The following is an 8538-nucleotide window of genomic DNA, read 5'->3' on the forward strand; positions in this document are numbered from 1 at the left end:
AGTCACATGGCCATTGGTGACCCTACCATAGCCATCAACAACACTTTGTCTAAACTAATTATAATTTGTCTCCTCCCCTTGCACTTTTAATGCATTCGACGATACACAAATGACAAGTATAACTGTATAAGTGAGGTACGATTTAATTAATTCATACCAAAAACATTATATACAAATGTTTCATACCAAAAGAAAAAACTTGAAATAATCGAAACGAAAATAAAATCAACGGTTTTGTTTTATGTTTTCGAAAAAAACAAATCAAACTTATAGATTTTTTAGTTTTATATAAGTAAATTATAATTGTTTTATATACAGTTTAATATAAATATATATCAACCTAAATGGCTAAATGCATAGTAGTCCGTTAATTTTTAACTAATAAACAAATTCACACCCAAATTCATTGTTTTTTACCATTTTTTTTCCCTTTAGATCCAAAATTTTTAAGTCAAAATGGCAAAGCCAAAAAAAAAATAAAATGAAAGAGTCAGTTTTCAAAAACTAATAAAATGAAAGACTCTGGAATGCGATAGTTTTCTAATTTCGGTAGGTTGGTCAAGTAATTTGGTATGCGGTACTGATTTATTTATTGGTTGTTACAGATGCTAACGATATGTGGTGCTAACTTCTGCATAACTTTGAATGTAGCATTACCGTGTAGATTTCTTTGAAAGTATCTTTCTCTATTGCTCAGGTATGTGTTTAGTTTAATCGTGTGATGCCACATCGCTATTTGGCGCGTTTAAAATGCTTTGCATACATATTTAACATTTATTTTCGAATGATATGACAAATGCTACAGGTCTATGGTATGTAAAAGTCGTATGGCTCGTATGATGTGACAGACACTCGTGTAGTTATCTAACTTGAGTCCTTGACATTTAATATTCATATCAAAATCAAAATGTCAAACAACTTGCCATTGGAAATTCAAGAGGAAATCATGAAAAGGCTTCCTGTGAAATCACTGATTCAGTTCCGATCTGTGTCCAAAGCCTGGAAGTCTCTTATCGGTAGCTCTCAGTTTATTGCTCAGTATAGCGCCCTACACACAGAGACACAACATCTACTTGTGGTGGATGAAGGTGACCATATGGATGAGGCAACATATGCCACAATTGTCGATGATGATTCATTCCCACAGCTTAGAGATTCCCTTACTCCTCCCCCCTTGGTTAGCATGATTGTCGCTCCTGAGATTATTGGCAGCTTGCATGGCTTGTTGTGTTTTTACGATATTAATTATGGTAGGGGCATGTTTGTTCTTTGGAATATTTCAATTAGAAAAGCTGTTGCTATTGTTGTGCCTAATGTGGCAAATGTGTGGAAGCAGATATATAGTACTTGTCTAGGTTTGGGGTTTGTCTTGAGACCGCAGACCCTAAGATTGTCAAGATCAACCAAATTATGAAGTGGAGCGATAAGAAAAGTGAAACCTGCATCCCTTGGCATGTTGAGGTTTTTACATTAAGCACCGGGACTTGGAGGAGTCCAATAAGCAATCTCCCTCGTAAATCAATTCATTTTGGTAATGGATGCAGTATAGATGGGTTTTTTTATTGGCTTGCTGGTGATCAGAGTGCTATGGTTGGTGAATTTATGTATGCTTATAATCTCATTATTTCATTCGATATTGGCAAGCGAAGAATTTAGAGAAATAAACCTTCCAAATAATTTTGTATACCGTCAGTCTTCGCATAAGTTGCTGTAGGTTCCCGGATGGATCTGCACGGGATATCTCAATCTACACAGGTGCGGAATCCCTGCGTAGGTTGTTACGAGCGTAGAACACGAATCAAACAAACACACGATACGAATAAACACACGTTATGTTATAACTGAAACACGTGATATAATCACTGAATACAGACTCAATACTCTCTGGTTCTCACGTCTCTCGACTCACACACGCGTATACAATTTCATTCAACCACCCTAAACATGCCGTGACCTAGCGTATAAATATACGACAACTTCGCCTGATATGTTCAGGCGAAGTTGTTGCTAACTTCGCTTGACTAACAAGTTCGCCTGATAAGCGAACTTGTCAGTAACTTCGCTTAAACATAAACAAAACACAATTAACATTACAGACTGGATTACAGACACTAGACTATGAACTACTGACATTATGCACCAACAGACTCCCCCTTGGCAGTAGCTTCATATCTTTATCTTTAAGCACTTGTCTTGTAATCTTCATGCATGCACTCCCTCTCTTACACAGATCGTGACTACTCGCTGATATTTCCTCGCTTCGTCTTTCCAAGCAGGAATATAGAATATCTTCTTCTCGTTTAACACTTGCAGATCAGCTTTAGATAAATTAACAAGATGCATCGGATCATACACTCTTAGCACTTCTTGTTCGTCTTCGTCTTCCATCACGGCTTCAGCAGTCTGGCAATTCACATACCACCATTTCAGATCTTTCAGCACATCTTGAGGCATAGTCTTCATTGGAACCTCTTTCAAACACCTAATCGGCTTATATTTCATCACCATCCAAGGTTTGCCATCTGCTCTCATTCCTCTTTCAGTATCTTCAACTAATTTCCCTTTCTGTGGTTTTAACAACTCAAACTTTTTCTCTTTAATACTTTCTTTCCATACTATCTTCCCAATAACTCTGGCCATATTATCATCACTTCTATTAATTAACCCCAGTCTGGCCAAATCCTTTACCTCACACTCAGGTAAGGTATTTAGAGATCTCAACGTCCTCTTAAAGTATTGGATCCCATCATATCTTTTCACCACGAACACTTTTAGCTGTTCATCATATAACCAACAGATAATGCCTTTCTTTGACTCAGCGTACCCTTTAATATTATAACTTTTCTTGAACATTGTAGGTACCACTGGCTTCTTCGTTTTGATAAACCAATGAGCATAGCCTTCCTTCCATCTAGGCTGCTCCTCCCATTCTGTATCATCAACTACTGTATCTTCACATACATTCGACTTCTCAACGGTTGGAAGCTCGTGTTCAACATTCTCCTCTACAATTTCACCTTCTTCAACATCATCTTCTATCACTATCTGTGCACCAATCTTCTCAAATTCTTCTAATGGCAGCACATCATCATCACACACATCATCATCATCTAACATATCATCATCCAACTCCTTCAAGGCATCGATCACATCATCTCCCATCTCCTCGTCATCTACCATCACCACCTCATCACCACCAGAACCGCCAGCTGCACCTGCAGACTCCCCCTGAGCTGTGGTTGTCCCAAGAGCTTGAGTAGTTCTTGGCAACTCACCACCTGCACCTTTCGATGCATTGGGATCATCGTCTCTGTCATTCTTCTTCTTTGTCCTGAGCTCGTCGCCTTTACAGCTCGTCTCCCCCTGAGATGCCAAGAACTCCTTCATAGCATCTATAATTTTTCCATGTTCAACCAGGAGGGACGACTGTAGTTGATTTTCTGCTACTAGGCGCTGAATAGCCTGGGTCTGGATAAGATTCACCCTTGATTGTTCTGCCACGACCCGTTCAAGTGCAGCTATTCTTTCCGAGTCTGATAGGGTTGCATCGAAATCGAACCTCATGTGAGATATGTCTTGAGTATACTGAGGAGGGATTTCGAATGAAACCGGGACATCAGAAGTAGCTGTGGACGTAACCGCAGGTGGTATCGTGACCGACAACCCTGCAGTGTGAACCACTGTCGACTCAATAACATGTGCAACAACCTCCGACGGAGTAAGCGTTGGAGGCGGCAACGATACAATATCTGGAGTCGTCAGCTGGAGTGTGATGGATGGGAGGCCAACAGATGATGATGTAGCCACCACGGGAACGTCCGTGGCGCTTGGCCTTGTGACCTGTAATGGTGTAGGGACAATTGACATACCGGACAGTGCGGGCGGAGCGAAACGTATGACTCTAGAGCTCTCACCAGCTCCCCTACCTGCACTTGTCCTGTCCCTTCTTGAACGTCTGATCAACTTATAAATGTCTTCTTCTTCTTCTGACTCACTGTCGTCATCTGTCCTCTTTCTCTTCTCGTACGTCCTCTCTTGAGTCACCATCATACGTCTTGCCTCATCCATTACATCATCAAAATCTGAGTCAGCCACCGTTGTAGCTGCCCTAGTAACATGCACAGTCGAGCCACGTTCAACAGGGACCTGAACGTTCTCCTCTGGATCCACCCGATCCATATCAAAGAAGTCTTGACCACCAAATTCTGCATCAAGGTCCACTTCCTCCTCCGGTGACACAACAGGAGCAGCAGGTATAGCTTGAGGTGCTCCTGCCTGTTGTGGTGCCGGGTCCCTAAACTCATCCCCACGAGCAGGCACATACTCCGGGTTGATTAAGTACCCAAAGAGTGGAGTATGCCTAGGACGCAGTTCAGGCTTGCTTTTAGCACTCGAAGTTCTACATTGAGCAAAGATACACTTGTTCACACTCTCCACGTATCTGATAGGGCGACGTTGAGGCAACGTGGGAGCAACATGATTCAAGATCATTTGGAGAAATCTTGGATACATGATGAATCTCTCACACCCCATCGCCCTTCGCTGTCGATCAATCTCATAGAAGACCATCTGACTCAAGCTGTAACGCTTGTTATAAGTCAGAGCAGTCATCGCCGACTGCAAGGTCGCGCCCATCCCGTCAGTGCCCGCCTTCCTCCCTGACATGCAGACAATCATTACGTGCATGAGGAAGCGCCACTGATCGAGCAAGAAACCTTTCCTTCTTTGTGTATCCCCCAAGGGACCAGAATATCCCATTCGTAGAAATGCTCCATCACGGAACGGAGCAACAAACTCTGTCGGGTCGTCCCTCGTCTCCTCTCCGAATTGCAAAGCCACCCGGATTTGTTCAGACGAGAACTGAACATCCTGACCGTTTACCGTTGCACGCATCACCGGGGGGTCGACGCGGCAGTCATATTCCACCGTCTGCCAGAAATCCTCAATGTTGAGCAAGGAAATCGGCAGAGTTGTCGTAATGGCGTGGAATATCCTCGAGCGTAAAAGGAAGGTGATGATTTCGCGGAAATCATCTACTCCGCTCGCTTCCGGGTCTAAGGTGATATACATGTTGTGACCCGGGAAGAACTGTCTTTGTTGATCACCTCCGTCATCACCGCCTGCACCACCTGCTCCAGCAACAGCAGCCATATCTGCAACAAACGAACCAAGTTAGATAAACGTTAAGGCATAACACGAGTTCGCTTGTTACCATGAGCGAAGTTGTGATAAAATCCGTATAGGCGAAGTTAAAGGTGGGGCGAAGTTGGGAACAACTTCGCTTCATCTTTAAGTTCGTCTAATAACTAATAAGTAAAAAGGTCCAGGCGAAGTTAATGATAACTTCGCCTCACCACAACATCGCCTCAGGCGAAGTTAAACCTCAGGCGAAGTTACGGATAACTTCGCCCAAACTGTAAGTTCGCCTGAATCTGAATCGGCGACAGTAAGGCGATTCGAACGACGTGCAGTTGATGATTTCGGAGATCAAGGACTCCGAAATACATGATTTTATGAAGTTTTATACGTTCAAGTGGTTTACTATCACGTAAATACAAGTTTGAAATCGGGTGTTTAAGGTTTCGAAAGACGAGGTCGATAATCGAGTCGAGACGACCGATGATCAACCTCAAAAACATTGATTATACGATACTAGAAACCTTACACACCTTTAATCACGGAATGGAATCGAAATACGAACACAGATGATTTTGATCGATAAGTTCGCTAAGGTTTACGGAGAGAATAAGTTCGCTGAAACCAGAAAATAATAAACTGTTGACCTTAAAAATTCCTTTCCTTTATATAGGAGCGGAGTTATACAGGCGAAGTTGTGGATAACTTCGCCTAGGGCAGGCGAAGTTAATCACAAGTTCGCCGATTTTACAAAATAAACCCCTATAGTTTGAACATTTTGCAATTCAGTTTTAAAAACTTCCCTTTAAGAATTAAATGACACGATCAAGTCCAAGTAACCAGTTATAAAATCATAAACTACCTAAGTACTAAAAACTTTTAAAAATTAAAGTACAAGGGATCAAATTTCAGTCTCGACAGGGACTACTACGTTTTAGAAAAGATCCGAACAGGAATCATACTAACAACGTGACTGTCACATAGATCCGTGTTTAGCTGTATTATGACATAAAGAAACAGGTTGTAGGCAGGTAAATAACTTAAGATGGTTTTCATCGTTTCTGTGATACGAGTTAAGTTCAATTAAGCTCAAAAATTAAGTGGGCAACAACTCAGAGATTATGATGCCTCCTATCTATTCTCAAAGCGTATTTGGCTTTCCCCAAGTCACCCCGAATTGACTTCGACCCATAGTGTCTGATTAAGTTGTAAGTATTCTTCGATCTTTAGACTCTGCTTCCCGTTCTCTTTCTTACATCATGATTGACATTTCAAGTTAAAGAATGTCTCAATGACTTAATTTTTTTTTTTTATCAAACAAATAGAGAACAACTGCAAGTCCCGAATCTGGATCACTGCAGTCTCTTGACACGCTTTCTTCACGGGAATCAGAACACTAACAGGCTCGTGTATGACTGGGTAATCGCTTTTCTGCCTATCATTCGGAAAGATATATATGAAGACATGCAGAACTCTTAAGAAGTTTCCACATAAAATCGAGTAGATTTAGTTAGTATCACTTCTACTTTTACGCACCATAAAAAGCTACCATGACATACAATGACTGTTCTAAAGCCTTTTAAGCCTAATAACTTCACTAGTTAAGCACACAGAATCAGTAAATCTATCATTTTCCAAGGTTGGATCAATTTTCTGTTAAAACATAGTAACAGAACTTCTTACGAAGTAGTAGACTTGAAAAATAATTTCATTTCCCTAAGAAAATTTTTTTGACTTCAATCGCCCCGATCAGTTCAAAGTCTTCAGGTAAACGGTTATCCTGAGGATCCAATGGATCCGCTGGACCGACCACATACAAGTATGTGTCATTCTAACTAAGTATGAACGACTAATTTTCAGCGAAAGAATAAAAACTCATCATAAACCGCCCCGGTCACTTTCAGTCATCTGGTTAATGGCAACCCTCAAACTCTACAAGTAGAAAATGAGGACCAAACATATCCGAGGATATGTCCTTCAAACTGAGGTAACCGACATAATTTTAAGCGATAATGACATTTTTTTTTATTTATATGCACAAAAAGCATGGTTACTCGGGATTGATCATCCCATTCAACTCAACAAGGTTTTGAAATCTTGATTTGTCAAACGCTTTAGTATATAGATCAGCGAAATTATCAAGCGTATCCACCTTTTCAAGCACAATCAGTTTCTTCTCAGCACAATCCCGTATAAAATGATGACGTATGTCAATATGTTTAGTTTTACTGTGCTTTACGGGATTATTAGTTACTGAGATCGCAGCAGTGTTATCAATACAAATTGGAGTAAGTGAGAAATTCAGACCATAGTCGCGTAACTGTTGTTGAATCCACAGAACCTGGGAGCAGCAGTTGGATGCTGCCATGTATTCTGCCTCACATGTTGAAATGGCGACTGATGTCTGCTTCTTGCATTGCCAGGACACTAATCTGCCTCCTAGAAACTGACATCCTCCAGTAGTTGACTTCCGACTCTGATTGCACCCTCCATAATCAGAATCTGTGTAAGCTACCAACTCCAAGTCTCCTCCCTTCGCGTACCACAACCCCAGCTTAGGTTTGCCCTTGAGATACCGCAGTATCCTCTTCGCACCCTTCAAATGAGATTCTTTTGGGTTTGCCTGAAAGCGTGCACAAAGACAAACAGCAAACATTATATCAGGCCTAGAAGCAGTTAAGTACATTAAAGAACCTATAATAGCCCGATATTGGGTTGGGTCCACGTCTACGTCATTGTCTGTCTCAGCACCCAATTTATGGTTGACGCAGATTGGAGTATCGAATGGAGTGCTGTCCTCCATCTTGAAGCGTTTGAGCACATCATGGACATACTTGGTCTGATGAATGAACATCCCATCCTTCTTCTGATCAACCTGCAATCCTAAAAAGAAAGTTAGTTCACCCATAGCACTCATTTCAAACCTTTTCTTCATGACGGCCTCAAACTCCTGACACATGGAGACTTTTGATGCAGCAAAGATAATGTCATCCACGTAGACTTGCACCAGCAGGAAGTCGTTTCCTTCTCTCTTGAAGAACAACGTGCTATCTATCTTCCCTCTTTCAAACCCATTTTCAAGCAAGTAATCTGATAAGGTTGAGTACCAGGCACGAGGTGCCTGATGTAGTCCATACAACGCCTTGCTTAACTTGTACACGTGGTCTGGAAAGTCTGGGTCAGGAAAACCCGGAGGTTGCTCAACGTACACAACCTCATCAACTTTCCCATTTAGGAACGCACTTTTCACGTCTAACTGAAATACCTTCATCTTCTTATAAGCAGCAAATGCCAAAAACAATCTAATGGCTTCCAATCTTGCCACAGGAGCGAACACTTCATTATAATCAATCCCCTCTTGTTGATTAAAACCTTTAACGACTAGCCTCGCCTTGTTTCTTA

At 41.4% G+C, this 8538-nt stretch overlaps 1 pseudogene; it reads left to right on the top strand.

The window, feature by feature from the left end:
* The first annotated feature begins 610 nt into the window (after nucleotides 1–610).
* LOC143579846 (putative F-box protein At1g47790) lies at nucleotides 611–1703 on the top strand (annotated as a pseudogene).
* The last annotated feature ends 6835 nt before the right edge of the window (nucleotides 1704–8538 follow it).

The sequence above is a fragment of the Bidens hawaiensis genome, unplaced genomic scaffold, assembly GCF_021521415.1.
Source record: "Bidens hawaiensis isolate Kalapana, Puna unplaced genomic scaffold, B.hawaiensis_p1.1 tig00029992_1, whole genome shotgun sequence".
In the NCBI taxonomy this organism is placed as follows: Eukaryota; Viridiplantae; Streptophyta; class Magnoliopsida; order Asterales; family Asteraceae; genus Bidens; species Bidens hawaiensis.